Raw genomic sequence first — 25653 nt, forward strand, 5'->3', positions numbered from 1 at the left:
CGGAAACACAAGAACAGAAGTACAATAACTGTGACACACTAACGGAAAGACAGTAGGACAGACACAATAACAGGGACAAAAATGCAGACATATAAACAAAGAAACAATAGCAGCGACCCAATAACAGACAGGATAACAGAGACACAATAACAGGGACACGATAACGGGGACACAATAACACAGACACAAGCGACACAAAAACAATAACAGCGGCGATAAGAGAAATAGGATTACAGGACCGCAATATCGGACGCGATGATAGAGACAGCATAACAGGGACGCAATAACAGAAACACCTAAGGGGGCACAATTACGAGGACGCACTAACAGAGACACAGTAACAGACCCAATAACAGGATGTCACGATGTGGGCTGATGGACGACTGAACCCAGATCGGGAGGAATTACGGACTCCAATGCTGAGACACAACCCGCAGCTTGTCCATTGGAGTTCCAAGTGAACTTAAGTGGTCTGGCCGAGCCACACCGCGAGAAAAATCATTCTCGAAGCATCCAAGGACACCGCGATCTGCTCTAATTGTTAGTCTACTTTAAGTAAGTGCAGGACGCTTAAACCCCGTGCCATCAAAATATACCTGACAAGATAAACAGAAAACACCAGGGCGCAAGCACTCTAGATTTAAAAAAAAAAACATTTACCACATACAGGTGCACAGGCCCACAGGACATATGACAGTACGTCCCTCCCACGGCAGCACATGACTGCCCAGCGAATCCCTGTGGAGCTTGAGATAGGTCTTGTAAATTCGAAAGAGACCCGATGCTTTAGAGACAGGGCTAGTAGATTCGAGACAGACATGAAACTCTCGAGACTGACCTGGAAAACTCGAGCATGTTACATGTGACTGTAACATGGTTCACGGGTTTGGTGAATAAGACAGAAAATACTGTCTACGAGTACAGTACGCATATTAATCATTTATTTATAAACTGCAAAACATTCGACCAAACATTTAAGTATCCTCAAGTTACGCAAATGACAAAACTGAATATTGAACACACAGATACTTGAGAAGAGAGCGTGCAGAGATACAGTCCCTGTGATTCTGTGCAGCATGCCCTAGCGACAACGGGGCAGAGGGAATGCGCGGGCCTCTCGCACGTGTTAATCATATGCCCCCAAGGCGCCCGGAACCGGAAATAAGTGCCCGTGGAGCGCGCGAGCCAATCAATGGGAAAGAGCGGCGGCAGTTTCTGAAAAGCAACAAGCAACCGCGACACGGCCTAAGTGATTTCCGACTGGCGAATCAGCCATACCCCCACGGTACAATAACTCGGAAACATTGCATCTAACTCGGCAACATGGAATATAACTCGAAAACTTGCATATATCTCGGAACATAGCCTACAACTCGGAAACGTAGAATCAAACTCAGTTAGTTGGGATAGTGGATGGAAACAGGGAATAATCTCGGAAACCTAGAGGGCCATGGGACATTCAGGAACTCTTGACGACCTTGAACGTACAGTATAGAAGGTCGGAATATGGACTCGATAAATTCGAAACTGAACCCAGGTGCGGAGGATCGAGAGCCTCCCAAGTTGAGAACTTAAACAAAAGATTATTCATCCGAATTCTAACTGAACATCAGCGGCTTTGCCCAGTGATAAGGCATGATTCTCGAAACACACAAGAACCCTAGGATTCGCACGTTTGGGGGGGGGGGGGGGGTCCGTTTAAATAAGCGCAGTATGCTGGAAACCTTGTCATACTAAATAACGCAAACACGAGGAAATCTGCAGTTGCTGGAATTTCAAGCAACACACATAAAAGAGATATTAGAAAGTGGGAGGGGGATGGGGAGATCCGAAACGATAGGAGAAGACAGGAAGGGGAGGGATGGAGCCAAGAGCTGGACAGTTGATTGACAAAAGGGATATGAGAGGATCATGGGACAGGAGGCCATCTGGGTAGCCTGCAACCTGATGGCAGGAACATTGACTTCTCTAACTTCCGTTAATGCCCCACCACCCCCTCGTACCCCATCCATTATTTAATTATATACACACATTCTTTGCCTCTCTCTCTCTCTTTTCTCCCTCTGTCCCTGTCACTATACCCCTTCCCCATCCTCTGGGTTCCACCCCCCCCTCCTCTTTTTCTGTCTCCCTAGGTCTCCTGTCCCATGATCTTCTCATATCCCTTTTGCCAATCAGCTGTCCAGCTCTTGGCTCCATCCCTCCCCCTCCCACTTTCAAATCTCTTACTAGCTCTTCTTTCAGTTAGTCCTGACGAAAGTTCTCGGCCCGAAACGTCGACTCTACCTCTTCCTAGAGATGCTGCCTGGCCTGCTGCGTTCACCAGCAACTTTTATGTATGTTGCTCAAACTAAATAAACTTGACAAGATTAATCAGAAAGCACTAAAGCCGAATGACTCTCAATAGAACAATAATTAACAAATACAAGTGCACAGGCTCGCTGGGAACACGGCACACGAACACGGTAGCCAAACAGAATACCTGTCACGCAATAGGAGAGACATCATCACAACGACGCGTGACTATTAGGTCCCTCCTGATTTAGATTGAAATTTTCTTTCTAGCTATTGGATCTCAATGCCTACCTGTAAGTTTACGGCTATTGTTGACAAATTATCACTGCGTTGTTAAGCAATTAATCTTCGAAATCAAGTCATCCATTTATTCATTTATTAGTCAGAAACACTTCCTTAGGCATCGAAGGAATTTCAATCAATATTTAAATCTGCCTTCCGTTGAGATCGCCGAAAAGCACTGCCTTCTTGCCCCGCTGCTTGCGTACTGTAGAGGGTTGGTGATCAATAAAACCGCCTTTAAAATACAACAACGCAGGAATCGAGTTTACTTATTTGCTTCGCTTAAGAAAACAGTGAAACTCTTGAGCGAGGGTAGAATAATGACAGGCACAATAACAGGAACAAAATATCAGGGAAAGAATAACGGAAACAAAAAAAAAACAAAAGGGACAAAATAAAAGGGGCACAATAACGAAGACATAAGAGCCACATAATTATAGACACACATTAACAGACATTCCATCATAGAGATGCAATAACAGAGATACAATAAAGCAGACAGAATAATAAGAACAGAATTGTAAACACAATAACAGAGAAACAGTAACAGGGGCACAATAACAGAGGCACGATAGCACAAATACAATATCAGACTCAGTAACAGCGACACCATAGCCGGGGCACAATACCAGAGACATAATAACAGTCGAGTGATCTCAGAGACATGATAACGGACGCAATAACAAGGTGTCACGATGTGCGATGAAGGGCGACCGGACGAAGATCTGGAGCAATAACCTACTCCCGTGTTCAGAAATAAACAAGAGGTTATCAAATGGAATTCCAATTGGTCGTAAGTGGCTTGACCCAGCAACATCGCGATATATATCGTTATCGAAAGACATGCGTTTAAATAAGTGCAGTACGCTCAAATCCTGCGCCGTCAAAATAACCTGACAAGTTTAAACAGAAAACACAAGTGCTTAACAACTCGACATAGTCTTAGATAGAGTAATAGAGACGTAGAAAGGGTCATTCGGCCCATCTAGTCCTTGCCGAGACATTTAAACTGCCGACTTCCATGGACTACACCGAAACCACAGCCCTTCATAACTCTACCATCCATGCGCATCTCCAAACTTTTGTTCAACACTGAAATCGAGCTCGCATGTACCACTTGTGCTGGCATCTCCATCCATGCTGTCAAGACCCCTTCAGTGAAGATGTTTCCCCTCATGTATCCCTTAAACCTTTCATCCTTTACCATTGACCCTAGTTGTAGTCTCACCTAACCTCAGTGGAAAAGCCTACTTGCATTTACCCTGTCTATGCCTCTCATATTTTTATATACCTCTGTCAAATCTCTTCTCAATTTTCTACGCTCCAAGGAATAAAATGCTAATTTATTCAATCATTCCATATAACTTAGGCAATGTCTTTGTAAATTTTCTCCGCACTATTTCAAACTTATTTACACCTTTGCTGAACGTAGGTGACCAAAACTGCACATAATACTCCAATATTCAGCATTTCGACTTATGAAGGCCAACTGCCAAATTTTTCCTTAAGACCCTATCAACCTGTGACGCCAGTTCAAACAATTATGGACCGGTATTCCCCGATTTCTTTGTTCTACCGTATTCCTCAGTACCCTACCATTCATTGTGCCAGACCTTGGCAGGTTGGTCTGAGCGACGTGCAACACTTCGCACTTGTCTGCATTAAATCTCACCTGCCATTTTTCAGCCCATTTTACCAGCTGGTCCCGATCCCATACAAGCCATGATAGTCTTCCTCCCTGTCTACTACACCCCAAATATTTATGTCATCGGCAAAGTTACTGATCCGGTTAACCACATTGTCATCCAGATCATTGATATAGATGACAAACAAAAACGGGGCCAACAATTCCTGCGGAACACCACTAGTCAATATCTCCAGTCAGAGGGACAAATATCTGTAACTACTCTCTGCTTCTCCCTCAAAGCCAATATCTAATCTAACATACTACCTCATCTTTAACATCCAGTGACCTGACCTTCTTGACCACCCTTCCATGCGGGACGTTATCAGATACCTTGCTAAACTCCGTGTAGACAACACCAACTGGCTTGCTTTCATCAACTTTCTTGGTAACTTCCTCGAAACACTCTGTAAAATTGGTTAGACACGACCTGCTGTGCACAAAGCCATGGTGACCATCCTTAAACAGTCCATGTCTATGCAAAAACTCATGTATCCAGTCTCTTAGAACACCTCCCAATAACTTTGCCATTACCGGCGTCAGGCTTACCGGCCTGTAAATTCCTGGTTTATTTTTAAAACCCTTCTTAAACAGCAGAGCAACATTGGCTAACCTCCAATCTTACAGCGTTCCAACTGTTCCTAAGGATGATTTAAATATTTCTGCTAGAGCCCTGGCAATTTCTTCACTTGCCTCCCACGGGGTTCGAGGGAACACCTTGTAAGATCCTAGGGATTTATCCACCCTAGTTTGCCTCATGACAGCAAGCACCTCCTGCTCTGTAATCTGTATAGAGTCCATGAAGTTGATGCCGCTTGACTTACTTTTATAGACCCTGTCTCCGTCTCCTGAGTAAATACAAGTGCAAAAAATACATTTAAGTTCTTCCCATCTCTTTTGGCTCCATGGACAGATTATCATTCTGATCTTTCAGAGGGCCAATTCAAACATTTTTGAATTCCAAACATTTTTCTCTGAACATATCTGCAGAATCGGTAAGGATTCTCCTCCACCTTTACTGCTAAGGCAACCGCATGCCTTCTTTTGGCCTTTCGTAAGTTTACCCTTCCATTTCTTGTACTCCACAAGCACCTCTTTTGTTCCTACCTGCCTAGACCTGCTATGCACCTCTTTTATGTTCTTAGCCAGGGCCACAGTATCTCTTGAAAATCCAAGGTCCCCTATAATTGTTATATTTGCCTTTTATTCTGACAGGCACAGACAGGCTTTCTACTCACAAAGTTTCACTATTGAAGGCCTCCCTCCTACCAAGTACACCTTTGCTAGAAAATAACCTATCCCAATCCACACTTGCCAGATCCTTTCTGATAGCATCAGAATTGGCCTTTCTTCAATTTAAAATCTCCATCCGCGCAGCAGACCTAATATTTTGCGGATTTACTTTGAAACAAATGGCAATGTATTCATCTCCACAAATTTTTGTCACCTGCCCTGTATCATTACCTAATAGCACTTCGAGTACCACATGCACTCTCGTTGGGACTTCAGCGCACTGATTAAGAAAACTTTGCAGTATACACGTGACAAACTCTATCCCATCTAGTTATTACAAGGGGGCGTTGTAAGCGGATCCAAATGCAAGACACAGACGCTGAAGTACAAGGAACGGGACTAGGATTATCGAGATAGCAAGGTGAGTCAGGAAGAAACGACGCTGGACATTGACACAGGTCTTGGACGAGACTAGGATTCAGGGCCTGGGCTAGGACTTGAGCTAGAAGCACGGAACCCGGACGTGGAACTCGGAACAAGGAGCCTGGACTAGTAATTCAGAACTCTGGAACCTGAGTCTGGATAAGGATACGGAACCTGGATCTTGGTTGGGCCTCGGAACCTGGATCTTGACTCGTAACCGGAACCCGGGTCTAGGCTAGGACTCAGGACTATGATCTTCGCAAGGACTCGGGACTAGGATCTTGGCAAGGACAGCACGAGGTATTCCAGCACAGGACGAGGAATCTCCAGCACCGGGCTGGGCGAGGTACTCCTGGGCTGGACGTGGGTCTTGGACTAGGTTTGGCTCGGTCCTTGGACTCGGCTTGGTTAGGCTCTTGGGTACGGAGCCAGGACTCCTCCTTGGAGCACAGGGCCGGGACCCTTTCTAGGATGCAGGGCCGCGACCCTTTCGAGGACGCAGGGCCAGGTCTCTTTCTTGGACGCAAGAACGGGATGCTTTCGGAGGGCCGGCACCCTTTCTAGGACGCAGAACCAGGATGACTGCCGAGGATACTTGCCGAGGTAAACTGCCGAGGACTCGCATGGGGGCGATGCAGCACAGGACGAGGAATCTCCAGCACCGGGCTGGGCGAGGAACTCCTGGGCTGGACGAGGAACCAGAAATGGATGAGGACACGAAGTGCAGACTTGGACAAGGCTGGAACACGCGACTGGACTTGGTCTTGGAACACAGGAACACAGAGCCTTGGACTTGAGCACAGGAACACGGAACACAGAGCCGGGGCCCCTCCTTGGGGACAGGAGTCAAGGCCGGGATTCGTACACAGAACACAGACACTAAACACGGGGGCACAAAGTGACAGTTCCAAACTCAATGATATATAGTTCCTTATCTTGGCGTGGCAAGGCTCCAGTCTCACTCCGGCAATTGAACTTGACGGGGATACTGAGGAGGTTGCAGGCGAAGGTTTCAGACGGAAGCGAGAGGGAAGGGAACGGTCCAGCAGGGAATCCTTAGTGTGAGAGGTATTTATGTGCTAACCATCCTCTTTTAATCGCTCCCGCTCTGTCGTGTCTAAAACAAACGAACACGGAATACTGAGCTGCTACTCCCCACCCTCCTGCGCAAAGTCTCACTTGAGGCAAACCAGGAATTGTTGGCTGGACTTTTCCCTTCCCTACCCCATCTGAATCCCTGGCAGTTACTTTGGCGTTTATCTCAAGTTACTTCGGCACAAACCTTCGTCTGTAATCTTCATCTGTTACCTTCGCCTGTTACCTTGCCTGCAACCTCGCCTGTATCGCCGTCTAGTTCAACCGCCGGAGTGAGACCGGAGCCTTGCCACGCCAAGATAAGGAACTATCTATCTTTGAGTTTGGAACTGTCTCTTTGTGTCCCTGTGTTTAGTGTCTGTGTCAGAGACCTGGCCCTAGGTCCTGTTCCCAAGGAGGGCTCCTAACTTTGTAGAGAGCCCGGGCCCTAAGTCCTGTTCCCAAGGAGGGTTCCTGGCTCTATTTTCCTTGTACGAGTCCCGACCCTATGTCCTGTCCCCAAGGAGGGGTCCCGGCTCTGTGTTCTGTGTTCCTGTGCTCAAGTCTGAGGCTCCATGTTTAGTGTTCCTGTGCTCAAGCCAAGGCTCTGTGTTCTTGTTCCTGTGTTCCAAGACCAAGTCCAGGCGCCATGTTCCAGCCCTGTCCAAGTCTGAGCTTCGTGTCTTCATCCAGTTCTGGTGCCTCTTCCAGTCCACATTCCTCGCCCAGCCCAGGAGTACCTCGTCCAGCCCGGTGCTGAAGTTCCCTCGTCCTGTGCTGGAGATCCCACGTGTTGAATGCTGAAGTTCTCCCGTCCTGTCCAGGAGGCTCGCGTCCTGTCCAAGCCTAGTCCAAGAACCTCGTCCAGTCCAACTCATGGCTTTGTGTTCTTGTCCTGTCCATGTGCCTCGTCCTGTGCAGGAGTTCCACGTCCAGTCCTGTAGCCACGTCTCGTCCTCGCTTAGATCCGGGAACCGATCCCGAGCCAAGACCCAGGTTCCGGGTCCCTGTCCAGTCTCTGGCTCGGAGTCCCAGCCCAGGGTCCTTGCTCCTATTTCCACGTCCGGGTTCCGTGTTTCCATTCTTAGCCCTCGCCCAGGTCCAGTGTCCTTGTCTCGTCCAGGGCCTGTGTCCATGTCCAACGTCGTTTCTTCCTGACTCCCTTTGCTTTATTGTCAAACGTTGCCCTGTTCCTAGTACTTCAGTGTCTGTGTATTGCATTTGGGTCCGCTCCCAGCACCCCATTGTGACACTGTTCCCCTAACAAACGAATCTCTATTCACCACATCTCGCCTCTTCTGTCACCTCACCCCCATCCGAAATTCCCTTCTAAGTAACAGAGCCAAGACTCGGTGCCAGAGACCTGACCGCTGTGACTTTTATCTACAAAGTCATTCATCCCCTACTACTCAACAAAATCAAAAGTTGTACACCTGTTAGTGAAGGGGTTCGCCACAGGGATACTCTGCACTGGCTGCTTAACGCCTTTCCCTTTCTGACTTGTCACCCATTTTAAACATAGAAACATAGAAAACCTGCAGCACAATACAGGCCCTTCGGTCTACGATGCTGTACCGAACATGTACATACTTTTTTCTGAATCCTGCACCTTGGATGCCCTATTCATGATCTGGGGTGCATCCATTTTATCTCCAACTCCTTAACACGGAGTGCTGGAAGCTGTATCTGGATGCATCTCTCTCAGGTGTAGTAGACAGGGACACTGAACTTCTCCCTGCCTTCCTACAACCCGCAAGAGGAGTATTGCACTTTCCGGCCTGGCATCTCTGCTGTTTCTATCTGAGCAACTATAAAGAAGGAAAAACAACACACTGTGGGGCAGAAATTGTGCATTGCCTTCTGTCACTGAAGCCTCAAAGAGCAAAATCCTCATAATCTCCCATCTAATTCTGTGCAGTACAACGAAGGCCGCTCCGCCTACGTCTGTCTTCTTTTAATGTGATCTTGTCAATCAATCTGATCACTGATTCGGTGCTGCACAAAGTTCCGAAGTTTCTTCCATTTTCAATCGGCGAACTTAAGTGAATTACTTCTTTTCAGTCTTCCGAACTCCCCGAATGGGCGCTGCTAAATGCCTCAAACTGCCGGGAATCGCTGCCTCTTCTACCTAGTTCTCAATTCCCGAACCTCCTCTCACGCCTCCAATACTTGAGTGGGCACTGCTCAAAAGCAATCGATAAAACAATTGAGAAATACAGGTGCACATGTCCACTGGGTACATGACAATAAATGCCTCCCTAAGGCCGGCATATTAAGTAGGCACAGTACATTTAAACCCCACGTAAGCCAAAATGAATTAGAGATTAAGCAGACGGCACAAGAGGTTAACGAATCTAGATTTTAAAAATAACAGTTAATAAATATAGGTGTACAAGTCGCAGGCAGAATACCAGGGACGAAAAAAACGGACAGAATACACAGTGACGCCGTAAGCAAGACACGATAATAGCGATACAATAAAAGTCGCAATAAAAGAGACACAATTAAACAGATGTAATAACAGGGAAATTTCAGGCACATTAACAGAGAAACAATAACAGGGACATCATTCTGGGGACCCAATAACACGAAGGCGATAGCACGACACAATAACAGAGACAACCATAAAATCAGAATTATAGGAACTCAATAACTGATGCAACAACACAGACAGCATAACAAGAACAGTAAAAGATGCAATAACGGACGCAATAACAGCCACAATAAAGGGAGTCACGATGTGAGTTGACAGACGCTGAACGTAAGTGTGGAGGAATGAGAGACTCCTATGCTGAGACAGAAGCAAGAGTTTATTCATTGGAATTCTAACTGAACGTAATTGGCTGGACCGAGCACCACGAGATGAATTATTCTGGAAGCACAAAAGGACTTCGCGATCTGCGCTAATTGTTTTATAATAGTGCAGTTGCTGTAATTCCGTGCTATAATAATAAGCCTGACAAGATTAAACAGAAATCAGAAAGGCTTAACGACTCTGGTAAAACAGTAATTAGCAAATGCAGGACACATAACAATATCTCCCTCCGTAAGGCCGGCGCATTACCGCCCTGGATTTCCATGCAGAACTTAACACAGTGCTGGTAAATTCGACATAGGCTCTAACTTTTTGAAAGACGGCTGGTAAATTTGAGACAGACCTGATGCTCTCGAATCAGGGCTGGAAAACTCTGGGACGTTGCAAATAACTCGGAAACAGTACATATAACTGGAACATTTGCTATAACACGAAAACGTAGATTCATCTCGGGAACATACTATCAAAATCGGGTACATGGGCTGCGACTCGGAAACATGAAACAGTCCTTCGAAACTTGAAGGGCTATCGGACACTTAGGAACAACCTCGAACGTAGACGAAAGAAGCTCGGAAAAATGAAATCGGGAAACTCGAAACCTAGCCTCAGGACAAGCACTTTGAATAAAAGCACCCTTTCTCCAGCCGACCGACGAAAACGCCTCTGCTGGTCCTCCGCTGGGTCCATTTCTGGCAGGGGTCCTTCTGGCACGATATGTGCTGACGGACTATTGAACCCAGGTGCGGAAGAACGAGAGCCTCCCAGCTGAGACGGAAATAAGAGATATGGGTGCACAGGCCAGCAGGGCACATGACAGACCTGAAACAGACCTGATAGGCTTGGTAAATTCGAGACAGTCCTGATGCTGTCATGACAGGCAAGTGAATTTTCCGCCGTTCTCACGCTCTCGAGGCAAGGCTGGTGAATTCGAAAGAGACATGACTTTTCGAGGCAGGGCTGGTAACTTCGAGACAGACCTGGAAAACTGTAGAACATTGCATCTAGTTCAGAAACGTTGCATTTAACTTCTGAAACATTGCAGGGACACGATAACGGCGACACACTGACAGGGGATGCTAACGGGGACACAGTAACGGAGACAAAAGAACAGGCTCACACTAACAGGGACACAATAATGGAGACGATAAGAGAAACATAATTACAAGGACTCAATGACAGACGCAATAACAGAGAAAGCATAACAAGGACACAATAACAGGGGCAATAACAGGGGCAAAATAACAGAAATATAACACAGACACAATGACGGGGCGTCAAGGTGTGCGATGAAGAACGACTGAACACAGGTGTGCAGGAACGACAGACACCCCTGTTGAGACAGAAACAAGAGTTTGTTCATCGGAGTTCAACTGAACCTAAATGGCTTGTCCCTGTTGATGTCTCTCTGTTATTGGTTCCCTGTTATGGTGTCCTGACGCCGTATTTCCGAGACGAATACCACGTAATCTGCACTAATTTAAAGAATTAAATTGTGATTTAAAGAACTACAGTTCACGCAAACTCCGTGCAGTCAAAATAAACTTGACAAGATTAAACAGAAAGCACAACGGTTTAATGACTCCAGGTAAAAAAAATAAGGAATACAGGTGGACTTGCCCGCTGGTCATTTGACAAGCACTTAGAACAACAGCACCCTCCCCTCCAACCGACCTCGGATGAAAATCTGCTGTATCCATTTCTGGCACTGAGTCCTTCTATCACGATGTGCGCAGACCACGACTTAACCCAGGTGTGGAGAAACGATAGACTCCCATGTTGAGACAGGGACAGGAGTTTATTCATGAGAGTTCAAAGTACATTGATTATCAATGGCATAGTTTGTCATCGAAACGTGGGTTATAATCGATACCTGCACCCGGTTGGAAGCCCAACCAGGGTTTATTCGATAAATACTTTGATAATCCGAGAGAGGCCTGAATGAACTTTGATCTGCGACCTATCAGACGTTTGAGAGGAAGGGGTTTCACTCAGGTCCACTGCCCGAGGAGAAAGAGGCAGCAGCTGATCGCTGTAGCGTAATTGAGATCTGACCGGCGACCTACTTAGACATCAGAAGTTTGAGAGGATGGGGTTTCACTCAGGTCCAAACACGGCAGTGTATTTGAGCTCTGACCTGCGACCAATCCGCGTTTGGTATTGTTTAGCAGGAGGAAATTAAAGGAAGGCAGGGGCAATCGCAGCGGCCATAATCTGAGTGGACATAGTCAAAGTGGTGATCTTGAGGTTTTAGCTCTTCCGGGATTTAAAGAGAGGCTTCGGCTGGAGAAACCAACAAAAGAAAATCTGTAAGGAAAGATGTTTTCCTTCCCTTCTTTATATTTGCTCGATTAGGACAGAAGAGATGGCAGGCAAGATAGTTGAATGATCCTCTTGCGGAATGTGCGAGGGTAGAGAGACTTCCGGTGTTCCAGATGACTTCAGCTGCGAGATCTCCAGCTGCAGTTTCTAACAATCCTCGTTAAGGAGTTGCAGCTGGAACTGGATGAACTCCGGATCATTCGGGAGGCTGAAGAGGTAATACATAGGATATATAGAGAAGTACTTACAGTCGTGAAGAGAAAAAGAGTTAATGGTCCAGTGCAGAATACCTCGTGGTTATCCGCTTCAACAACGGGTACATCACTTTAGATGTTGTTGGGCGATGACCTAACAGAGGAAAGTCACAATGGTCGGGTCTGACTCAGACTCTGTGACGCAGAAAGGAAGGAGTAGAGGCACACTGTGGTGATAAGTGTTTGGTTAGTTACCTACAGACAGGAGGCTCTTTGGGCGACAACGAGATTCCCGGATGGTATGTTAGCTCCTTGGTACCAGGGTCCGGGGCATCTCGGATTGAGTCCTCAGTATTCTTAAGTGAACAGCCAGAGATCTTGGTCCATGTAGATACCAATGACATAGGTAGGTAGAGTGACGGGTTTCTACAAAGTGAATTCAAGGAATTAAGTGCTAAGTTAAAGGGCAGAGCCTCCAGGGTTTTGATCTCAGTACTGCCAAGCGTGCCACGTGCTAGTGAGGCCAGACTTAGGAAAATTATACAGTGTAACACGTGGCCAAGGAGTTGGTGTAGGAGGGAGGAGAAACGATTTTTGGATCTCTGGGTTGCCTTCTAGGGAAGGTATAGGCCAGTACAGAAAGAAAAGTTTGTACCTGAACTGGAAGGTATCTAATATCCTAGCGGGACGTTTTATTGGTGGTACCCGGCAAGATTTAAGCTAGAGTTGCAGAGTCTGGTAACCAGTGTGCCAGAATAGTTAACGGAGAGGTTGTAGAGACTGATGTTGGCAGGGCCACAGCATCCCTAAAGACCAGTGCTATGTATTGTTCTTGTGTTAACATGTTTTCGTGGGATTATACCGGGATGTTCAAGTTCATTTGTTGTTAAATTTTAGGTTGGGTTATACAGTTATTCCCATGTGTGCTTGTGGGTCACCATGGCTGTAACTGGGGTGTGTCATAATCACCTCCTCCGTCTGTATGTGACTCGGGTTCTCGCCCCGAGTCATAGCGCCCGGGGTTTTTTTTTGTGTTTGTCACAGTATAAAGGCTGGATTCGGCCTGGGAACCGAGCATCGTGTCTTCACAGGGAACCCCGACAGAGCAAGCGCACGCAGGCTCCACAACCCAGGGAACGGTGGAGCACATCACCCGCCTCCCTCGCGGCCCGCACCGGAAAAGACGCCGCAGCCATGGGAGGATGAGCAACATGGCAGGAACTACCGACGCTGCAGAATCAAGACAAAGACCAACGGGCCTCAGCAATTCACGCCAGCAGATCCACCCTGAAGCTCCTCAGGGACAATGGTACCAGCCGCCTGGAGTCTTACCCGGCGCAAGTCAAACTTGCCGCATGGCAGAATGGGTGAGCCCCACCGGGAGGGCGGTGCACCTTGTTCTGGTGCTGGAGGGAGATAACCTGCGGGAGCTCCTCGGTCTAACGCCGGCTGAGCAGCGTGTCTACAGGGATCTCATAGCGACGTGTCGAACTAACACCACTGGGGGAAGCAATGGGGGAAGAACTGGGTAGCAGACAGCGCCGTGTCAGAGAAAGCTGGAGTGGGGAGGGGGGCTGCAGCAGATCTCGCTACTGCGCTCGGCATGGCCACTCCAATTTCCCTCCCTCGGTCCAGCAAGAGCTTGCCCTCCATACCTTGTAAAGGCGCTGACGCCCGATTGCCTTCGGCAGCAAGTTCGCCTGATACCATCATCACTGGCCGAGGAGCAGGCAGAGGCGGAGTAGGTTAATGCAATTTTATCCCCTCTTCTCCGCCCTCCCCGCCCCCCACAAGGCGGGGGTGACACTGAGGCGGAGAAGGAAACTGACGAGGAGGAACCTGTGAGGAGAAGTCCGACCAGCGTCGCACCGGCCTCTGCGAGTACCACGGTGTGATCTCTACTGGTGCAGCGAGGAGGGCCATTTGGCCCGGGAATGCCCCGCACCAGCACCACGCCACAGCCCAGCGCAGCCATCGGGAAACGCCGAGCGGGCGGCACCGCCCGAGACCTCCAGCAGAACCCCTCCGTTGTCGCCTCTCCAGGAGGGCCGTTTGGGTGAAGAGTAAGGCTTACAGTGGCGTACAAAAGTTTGGGCACCCCGGTCAAAATTTCTGTTACTGTGAATAGCTGAGCGAGTAAAAGATGTCCTGATTTCCAAAAGGCATTAAGTTCAAGATGACACAACTTTAATATTTCAAGCAAGATTACTTTTTTATTTCCACCTTTTACAGTTTCAAAATAACATTAAAGGAAAAGGGCCCGAAGCAAAAGTTTGGGCACCCTGCATGATCAGTACTTAGTAATACCCCCTTTGGCAAGTATCACAGCTTGTAAACGCTTTCTGTAGCCAGCTAAGAGTCTTTCAATTCTTGTTTGGGGGATTTTTGCCCATTCTTCCTTGTAAAAGGCTTCTAGTTCTGTGAGATTCTTGGACCGTCTTGCATGCACTGCTCTTTTGAGGTCTATCCACAGATTTTAGATGATGTTTAGGTCGGGAGACTGTGAGAGCCATGGCAAAACCTTCAGCTTGCGCCTCTTGAGGTAGTCCATTGTGGATTTTGAGGTGTTTTAGGATCATTATCCTGTTGTAAAACCATCCTCTTTTCATCTTCAGCTTTTTTACAGACGATGTGATATTTGCTTCCAGAATTTGCTGGTATCTAATTGAATTCATTCTTCAATCTACCAGTGAAATGCTCCCCGTGACACCGGCTGCAACACAAGCCCAAAGCATGATCGATCCACCCCGTGCTTAACAGTTGGAGAGGGGTTCTTTTCATGAAATTCTGCTCCCTTTTTTCTCCAAACATACTTTTTCTCATTGCGGCCAAAGGTTCTATTTTAATTTCATCAGTCCATATGACTTGTTTCCAAAATGTATCAAGCTTGTGTGTATATTCATTTGCAAACCTCTGATGCTGAATTTTGTGGTGAGGACGCAGGAAAGGTTTTTTACTGATGACTCTTCCATGAGGTCTTATTTGTGCAGCTGTCACTGCACAGTAGAACAGTGCACCAACACTCCAGAGTCTGCTAAATCTTCCTGAAGGTCTTTTGCAGTCAAACGAGGGTTTTGATTTGCCTTTCTAGCAATCCTACGAGCAGTTCTCTCGGAAAGTTTTCTTGGTCTTCCAGACCTCAACTTGACCTCCACCGTTCCTGTTAACTGCCATTTCTTAATTACATTATGAACTGAGGAAACGACTACATGAAAACGCTTTGCTATCTTCTTATAGCCGCCTTCTACTTTGCAGACATCACTTATTTTAGTTTTCAGAGTGCTAGGCAGCTGCTTAGAGGAGCCCATGGCTGCTGTTTGTTGGGACAAGGTTTGAGGAGTCAGGGCATTTATAAAGCTTTGAAATTTGCATCACCTGGCCTTTCCTAACGATGATTTTGAACTAGCCATAGCCCTATCAAACTAATTAAGATCTAAGACCTTGGTAAAAGTTATCTGAGAGCTCAAATCTCTTGGGGTGCCCAAACCTTTGCATGGTGCTCCTTTCCTTTTTTCACTCTAAAATGGTACAAAACAAAAATAATGCAGTAATCTTGCTTAAAATGTTGAAAAGAATGTTTCATCTTTAAAGTTATGACTTTTGGAGATCAGTTCATCTTCTACTCACTTAACTATTCACAGTTACAGAAAATTTGACCAGGGTTGCCCAAACTTTTGCATGCCACTGTATAAGTAAACTGCGTGGTGGAGAGCATCAGATGCCGTGAGTTGGTGGACCCACGTTCAGTCATGAATATCATCTTTCCGGGAGTCCGCACAGCACGGACCAGCCATCTCCGCCTGGGTGGACAAAGACGGCTGTTCAGCTGGCTACGAACAGCGGCGACTGCGCGGCAGAGAGCGAAGAGGTGGCTGCGAATCGCAGTGGGGAAAAGAAAACACGATGGAGTGTGAGGTGCGGCTACCCGACATCCTGGAGTTCTGCATCATTGGGTCGAGCCTGCTGTGGTTCCTGTATGGATGTGCCAGGGGCAACACCCTACCTCGGTGCTGAAGCAGTGGCTCTCCGGCAGAGCAGCCGCAGAAAGCGGACCGGGCGGCCGTAGCAACAACTACAATTGGCTCACAGCGGCCCGCCGCGGTGCAGCACACCCCGCGACGATCCAACACAACATAGCGGAACCAGGGGCAGACGATGGTGACAACACTTTAGCTGAAAACAGACAGGGAGGTAGACCTCCCTACCATTGACTGGCAGTTATGCAGCGAGCAAGGGAATGATCAGGTACTGCCCCGGGTGAAGGGCTTGCTGAGGTTCGGACGGCGGCTGGACTGGGCACAGATCTTCGCCCTGGATCCAGCGACCAAAGCCCTATGTTCTGAAGTGGGGAACGCTGGAGGTGCGCTAAAGATTTCTGTTCCGGCGGTACAGGTTTCCGACGGCGACAGACATCTCCCGCAGTCCCTCGGGGGCTTCGCGCCACGGTGCATCGGTAGGTGCACGGGCTGGTGGGGGCCGGCCATTTCAGGATCGTAAAGACTTTGGGCAAGCTGCGCGAACATTTCGGCTGGCCTGGGTACAGTTAGGACAAGGAGCTGTTCGTGCACAGCTGCGACGCTTGTATGTCCCAGAAGGGGCTGGGCCGCCAGTCTAGAGCGCCAACGCAGCGGAACATGGTGGGGGCCCCGTACGGGTCTATTGCCCGTCCCGGTAGAAGGGACTATTCCCCAAGCTGGGAAGCCACAAGAAGGGACCGGGAAGGTGCTCAACCGTACCTTAGCTGAGCGGCGGAAGGCAGTCTTGCTGCACCGGGACCGGCTGGCACCGTATCGACCTTTGACCCCCACCGACCCAGCGAGGCTGAAGGAAGGAAGATACACTCGAAGTGCCCTGACACTTGCCTCACCAAACAATGTCTCCGCTGTAAGAAGGGGTTGTCTCCAGAAAACACCCCACCACCAGCGTCGTCCACCACCGGGACTTTTGGACTTTGGTATTGACTCTGGGACAGACCGGGACAGCTGAAATCTCGGTTGGGGACAGGGTGACGCTCCGAGGGCGTGGTCGACAGATAGCCCCAACATTCCTAATAGTCAGTGCTATTTATTGTTCTTGTGTTAAAACGGTTTCGTGGGATCATGGTGGGATGTTAAAGTTCATGTATTGTTAAATTTCAGCTTGGGCTATACAGTTATTCGCATGTTTGTCTGTGGGTCCCCCTGACTGTAACTGGGGTGTGTAATAATCACCTGTCCCATCTGTATGTAATTGTGTGGGTTCTCTCCCCGGATCATAGGGCCCGGTCAGTTTTTGCGCTTGTCAGAATAAAAATGGCTGTTGAGTTTAACGGGCTTACTCGTCTGTCATCATGGACCGAATGCTCGCTACGTAATATTGACACTAAAACCAGCTTCCCATGTTGCGAGAGAAACAAGTGTTTATTCATGTTAATTCCAACTGAACCTGACTGCGTGCCACCGTGAGACCATAAGATATAGGAATAGAATAAGAACATTTGGCCCATTGAGTCTGCTTTGCTATTTGATCATGGTTGATCCAATTTTCTTCTCAACCCCAATCACCTGAATTCTCCCCATGCCCTGACCAATCAAAGATCCATCAACCTCTCCTTAAATAGCCATAATGACTTGACCTCCACGGCTGACTGTGGCAAAGAATTCCACAGATTCACCACTCTCTAACGAAGAAATTCCTCCTCATCTGTGTTCTAAAAGTATGCCTCTCTATTCTGTGACCGTGGCCTTGCCATCTCCCACCATAGGAAACGTCCTCTCCACATCCACCCTATCGAGGCCTTTCAGTATTCGATAGCTTTCAATGAGTTCACCTCTCATTCCTCTGAATTCTAGTGAATACAGGTCCAGAGCTATCCAATGCTCATCATATGACAAGCCATTCGATCCTGGAATAAATTTTCTTGAACCTCCTTTAAATTCACTCCAGTTTCAACACATCCTTTCTAAGATAAGAGGCCCAAAACTGCCCACAATACTCCAAGTGAGTCCCCGCCAGTGCTTTAAGAAGTCTCAACATTACATCCTTGCTTTTATAACCTAGACCTCTTGAAGTGAATTCTAAAGTCGCATTTGTCTTCCTCACCACAGATGTAAAGCCATCAATTCCATCATCTTAATCATTGACATATAACGTAACAAGGATAGGTTCCAACACAGACACCTGTGAAGCACCACTAGTCACCGGCAGCCAACCAAAAAAGGCTCCCTTTATTGCCACTCTTTGCCTCCTACCAATCAGCCACCGCTTTAACATGCTAGAATCTTGCTACAATGCCTGATGTGTGACACCTTATCAAAGGCTTTCCGAAAATCCAAGTACACATCATCCACCGATTCTCCTTTGTCTATCCTGCTTGCTATTTCTTCAAAGACTTTCAATAGATTTAACAGGCAAGATTTTCCCTTGAGGAAATCATGCTAACTGCGGCCTATTTTACAAACATGTATCATGTGCCTCCAAGTTCCCTGAGACCATATCCTTAATAATCGATTCCAACATATTCCCAGCCACTGAAGTCAGACTAATCGGTCTATATTTTCCTTTCTTCTATCTCCTTTCTTGATTGCAGAATCTAGTGCTTCTTGGAAAGTCATTACTAACGATATCTTCAGCCACCTTTTTCAGAATAGTCCTCCAGAAACATGGAGCGCCGTGGGATATTCAGGAAATCTTGACAACCTTGAATGCAGACTAGAAAAGCTCGGAACATGGACTCGAAAAACTTGTAATGTAGCCTCGGGGAACTCGGAAAGTAGCCTCGCGACAAGCACTGAGCATAGAAGCAGCCTTGCCTCCGGCCGGCTGATGACCAGCTCTCCGTTGAACAGCTACTGGGTCAATTCATGGCAGAGGGGTAATTCCATCACGCTGACGGACGACTAAACCCAGGTGCAGAGGAAGGAGAGTCCCCATGTTGAGACCGAAACAAAAGTTTATTCATCGGGATGCAAGCTGAACATAAGCGGCATGTCCGACCAACAACGTGAGACATCGGTCTCGAAACACACAAAGCTCCCACGATCAGCAGTTATTGGGGGTCCGCTTTAAATAAGCGCAGTACACTGAAAACCTATGCCAGAGAAAATAAACTAGACAAGATTAAATAAACAGCACAATAACTTAACTACTCTAGATAACCCAATAATTAACAAATGGAGGTGCACAGGCCTGCAGCGAACACAGAGACACACAGACACAAGAACAGACTGAATACCAGTCACGCAATAAAAGAGACACAATCACAGGGCATAATTACAGGGACATATAACAGTCACAATACCAGGTACTCAATAACTGTCATCCACCACCACCCCCTCCCGATTTACAGCCACTAGACCTCATCTTACTTGTAAGTTCACAGCTGTTGTTGATCACTTATTGCTGCGTTGTTAAGCAATTAACCTTTGACATCAAGTCCACAATTTATAATCGCTTGTATACTTATTTATTCATTAGTCAGAAACACTTTCATACGAGTCGAAGAAATTTTAATCCATCTTCCGTTGAGAACACCAAGAAGTACTGTCACTTTATTCAGCTCCTCGCGTACTGTAAAGCGTTGGGGATCAATAAAACCACCTTCAAACTACAGCAACTACGGGGGGACTGGAGTTTGCCTATCTGCCTAGTTTGAGGAAAGTGAGAAATACTTGAGAGAGAACAGATTAATGACAATCGTAATAACAGGGACACACTAACAAGGAAACAACAACGGAGACACAATAATAGGCACAATAACAGGGACTCAGTACCGGGCACAATAAGAAAGGCACAATAACAGTGAGAAAATTACAGCCGCAATAACAGAGAGACAATAGCAGGGACCCGATAATGGGGACACAGTGAAATAGACACAATAACACGGACACACTATCAAACCCGATAAAAGCGACACAATAACAGGGAAATAATTACAGGGACACAATAACGGACAACAATAATATGGTGTTACAGTGTGCGCTGACGGACGATTGAACGCAGGTCCGGAGGAATGACAGACTCCCACGTTCAGCGAGAAATGAGAGTTTATTCATCGGAATTCCAACTGCACGTAAATGGCTTCACCAAGCAGCACCGCGAGATTTATCGTTCGCGAAAGACAGAAGGACCCTGCGATCTGCGCTAATTGGTAGTCTGTTTTAAGGAAGTACAGTACGCTCAAAACCCGTGCCGTCAAGATAAACTTGACAAGTGTAGACGTATAATACAAGGGCTGAACGATTCTAGATAGAGTAATCGAGTCATAGAAACGTACAGCACAGAAACAGGCCCTTTGGCCCATCTAGTCCCTGCCGAGCCATTTAAACTACCTTCTCCCATCGACCTGCACCGGTCCCATCGTCCACTATACCCCTGCCATCCAGGTAGCTATCAAGACTTCACTTAAACGTTGAAGTCGATCTCGCATGCTCCGCCTGCACTGTCAGCTCAATTCGTTCCAGACTCCTGCGACCCTCATGCACCCTTTAAACTTTTCACCTTTCATCCTTAACCTATTACTTTTAGTTGCAGTCCCACTCGACCTCAGTGAAAAAGCTTACTTCCATTTACTCTGTCTATACCCCTCATAATTTTGTACTTCTATCAAATCTCCACTCCTTCTTCAAAGTTCCAAGAAATAAAGTTCTAACAGATTCAATCTTTCCATATAACTCAGGCACTCTAGTCCCAGCAAAATCCTTGTAAATTTTCTCTGTACTCTTTCCAACTTATTGGTATCTTCTTGTAGGTAGGTGACCAAAACTGCACATGATTGTCCAAAATTAGGTCTCGTCGATGTCTCATACAACTTCAATATAACATCCCATCTCTTGTACTCACTGCTTTGATTTATGAAGGTCAATATGCTAAAAGCTTTCTTGACAACCCTATGAACCTCGGACGCCAATGAATTATGTACCTGTATTCCCAGACCCCTTTGTTTTACTGTACTCCTCAGAGCCCTACTCTGTAAGACCTGCCCTACATAGTCCTACTGAAGTGCAAACTTGGCACTTGTCTGCATTAAATTCCATTTTTCAGCCCACTTTTCCAATTGGTCCAGATCCCGCTGCAAGCCATGATAGTCTTCCTCGCTATCCACTGTACCCACAATGTTAGTATCATCCGCAAACCTGCTGATCCAGTTAACCACCTTATCATCCAGATCGTTGATATAGATGACAAACTACAACGGACCCAGCACTGATCCCTACAGCACTCCACAGGCCTCCTGTCAGAGTGGAAAAGATCTACTACCGCTCTCTGCATTCTCCCACAAAGCCAATGCATAATCTACTACCTCGTACTACCTCGTCTTTAATGCCGAGCGACTGAACCTTCCAGACCAATCTCGCATGTGGGTCATTGTCAAATGTCTCGCTAAAGTCCATGTAGACAACATTTACAGCTTTGCCTTCATTAACTTTCCTGGTAACTTCCTCGAAAAACACCATAAGTTTGGTTTTACCCGACCTGCCATGCACGAAGCCATGCTGACAGCTCTTAATTATTCCTTGTCTATCCAAATACTCATACACCCAGTCCCTTAGAATACCTTCCAATAACTTTGCCACTGATGTCAGACTCACCAACCTGTAACTTCCAGGTTTATTTTTTAAATCCCTCTTAGACAGTTATCCTCCGATCTATCAGCATTTCAACTACCGCTAAGCGTGATTGAAATATCTCTACTTGGGCACCGGCAACTTCTTCAATTTCCTCCCGCAGGGTCCGAGGTCAGGCCCTGATTTGCCTCGACGACAAAAGCCTACTCCCATGTATTCTGTAATCTGTAGTTGATGCCGCCTTCTATAGACTCTGTATCTGTCTCCTGAGCAAATACAGATGGAAAAACTACACTTATGGTCTCCCCTGTCTCTTTTGGCTCCACACATGGATTACAACTCTGATCTTCCAGCGGACCAATGTTCTCTCTTGCAATCCTTTTGCTCTTAACATATCTGTAGAACCCTTAGGTTTCTCCTTTCCCTTGTCGGCTAATGCAACTGCATGCCTTCTTTTGGCCTTCCTGATTCCTTTAAGTGTGCTCTTGCATTCCTTATATTCCATAAGCACCCCATTTGTTCCTACCTGTCTATCCCTGCAAAGCACCTCTTATATTTTCTCAACCAGGGCCTCAATAACCCTTGAAGACCAAGGTTCACTACACCTGTTATCTTCACCTTTTATTCTAGTGGGCACATACAAGCTTTGTAGTCTCAAACTTCACTTCTGAAGGTCTCCCCTACTTACCTAGCACACCTTTTCAAGAAAATAGCCCGTCCTAATCCACACTTGACACATCATTTTTGATACCATCAAAGCTGGCCTTTTTCGAATTTAGAATCTGAACCTGTGGAGCGGATCCATCTTTTTGCATGTTTACTTTTAAATTGATGGCATTGCGATCATTGGATGCAAAGTGTTCCCCGACACAAACTTATGTCATCTGCCCTGTCCCATTCCCTAATAGCTGATCAAGTATTACACACGCTCTCGCTGGGACTTCTATGCACTAATTAAGAAGACTTTCCTGAACATACTTGACAAACTCTAACCCATCTAGTTCTTTTACATTATGAGGGTCCCATTCAATAAGCTAAAATTACCTACTGTGACAACCTGATGTTTCTTGCAACAGTCTGCGACCTCTCTACAAATTTGTTCCTCTAAATCCCTCGGACTGTTGGGTGACCTGCAATATAGCCCCACCAACGTGGTCATACCTTTCGTACCACTCAGTTACACCTATAGAGCCTGACCAGACGAATTCTCCAGTCTATCCTGACTGAGCACTGCCGTGACAATTTTTTTTTTGGACTGGTAACGCCACCCTCCTCCTTTAATCCTTTAATCTCTCCCACTCTATCGCGTCTAGTACAAACAGAACCCTGGAATATTGAGTGACCTGCCCCTCCTGCTAATAAGTCTCACTAATGGCTACACTATCAAAATTCCAGGTGTTGAACCATATCCTGAGCTCACATGACTTTATGCCTTCTCTACATTGAAAATATACTTCACGCATTGAAATATACTTTGCCTGAAGTCTTACAACACGTGCTTCTACAACCTCTACACTATATGTTCCGTCACTCTGGTTCCCACCCCCATGCAACTCTGGTTTAAACCCCACCGTGCAGCAACGGCAAACCTTTTTGCTACGATATTAGTTCCATTCCAGTTTAGGTGCTAACCGTCTCTTCCGTACAGGTCCCACATTCCATGAAAGAGAGGCCAATGATCCAAAAATCTCATACCATCCCTCCTACACCAACTTCTAAGCCACGTGTTAAACTATGCAAGCTTCCTATTCTTGGCTTCACTAGTACTTGTCCCGGGCATCAATCCTGAGGTCACAATCCTGGAAGACCTGCACTTTAACTTAGCACCCAGCTCCCTGAACTCAATTTGCACAACCTCGTCACTCTTCCTACCAATGTCGTTGGTACCCACATAAACCACGTGCTCTGGCTGTTCACTCTCCCACTTAAGAATGCAGAGGACTCGATCGCTGATATCCCAGAACCTGCCATCCGGGAGGCAACATTCTTTTCGGGAATCTCGCTCTCGTCCTCAGAGCCTCTTTTCTGTTCCCCTAACTAATGAATCCCCTTTCACGACAGCTCGCTTCTTAACCGCGCCCCCATCTCAGAGTAATAGTGCCCTAGACAGGACTGCTATTGCTTTCCTCTGCAAGGTCATCCCACCCACCATCCAACAGCATCCAAAGTGGTATATCTGTTGTTGAGGGGGAAGCCACAGGGGGACTCTGCGCTGGATGTTTAACACCTTTCCCCTTTCTGACTGTCACCCAGTTTCCTCTATCCTGTAACTACCTCTGTTTCCTACCCATGACCCTGGATTCATCCAGTCCCAGCTCCATCTCCTGAACGCGAGTGTTAAAAGCACCCGCTGGGTGCACCTTTCAGGTGTATTCTTCAGGGACACTGGAGGTCTCCCTGCCTTCCTACATCCCGCAAGTGGAGCATTCCACCACCCTGCCTGGCATCTCTTCTGTTCCTAACTGTGCTTCTATTAAGCAGGATAAACTCTAAACTGTGGGGTGAAATAAACGCTACCTACAGCTTTTCTTGTCTTCTCTCACTGAAGCCTCGAAGAGCTAATGCCTCAAAATCTCCAGTCTCACTCTCTGAATTCCAAAAAAGGCTGCTCCATTGTCTCTACCTTATTTTAACTTGTTCTCGTCAATCAATCCCAAACGGTAATACGACGCTGCACATGCTAGATTTTCACCAATAAAACGGCAGAGACAGTTTTAATTTTCAGAAAAGCCATGGCAACTTAATTATTGAACGCCAGAAAAAAATGAACTCAAGCGTGCTTAAAACCCTTTACGTAATTACGTAATCATGTGAGACCCATCTCTTAAATTAAAACCCCAACAAAATGTCGGTGGTTGTGAACTACCTACATTTCCACCAATTACATTACCCTACACAACTCCCCCACTCCCGTCTCCCTCCCTGCTACCCCAAAGTTCACTGAATCCGGCATCGTGAGCCTGTCCGAGCTTGGGTCCTATTTTCCGAGGGTGAAGGAAGAGCAGGTGCCTCTGGTTCTGGTCGTGTCCTGGTGGCAGGGGCATGGTAGCGGAATCCTCCAAATCTTGTTGGTACGGTTTAAAACAATTTACTGAAATAAAGTCGGGTTTAGGCCTCCAATCTATGATAAAGTCTTTTCTCCCTGTTCCGACTCGTGGAATGGGCCATCGTAAGGAGGCCTAAGGGGACGTTAATGTGTATCAGTATTGACGAAAACAAACGACGCGAAATGTCAGTCAACAGGAACCCAAGAGTGTCGTACACAATAGTGGGAGGCAGGAATAAGTAAAAAGGAATTGAATTTCTGCGGGTCCTCTTTTGGTACTGTTCTGATCCCCAGCAGGACGCATGGGAGACAATTATGCCAACACTCATCTGTCAGGAAGCTCTCACAGCAGCCTTTAAGGAGAGGTGAAACCGCTCGCAGAGTCCATTGGACTGCGGGTGATAAGCCGTGGTGCGATGTAGTCCAACGCCGAGGTTGTGGGCCATCGCAGCCCAGACATTTGATATGAATTGGGGACCGCGGTCAGAGGAAATATCAGATGGGGTGCCAAACCAAACAACCCAGGTGCCAATGAATTCCCGAGCCGCGTTTGCGGCCGTCGTCGATGGGAAAGGTGTTGACCTCTGGCCACATGGTGATACGGTCCACTATGGTAAGGAGGTGCGTGGAACCGCGGTGGGGGGGGGGGGGGAGGGAGAAGTGAGAACTAAAAAGGTCCACATTGACATGGTCAAACCGTCGCTCGGGGACCACAAAAGGTGCCAATGCCGGCTGAACATGAC

Source organism: Mobula birostris, chromosome 8 (genome assembly GCF_030028105.1).
Source record: "Mobula birostris isolate sMobBir1 chromosome 8, sMobBir1.hap1, whole genome shotgun sequence".
Classification (NCBI taxonomy): domain Eukaryota; kingdom Metazoa; phylum Chordata; class Chondrichthyes; order Myliobatiformes; family Myliobatidae; genus Mobula; species Mobula birostris.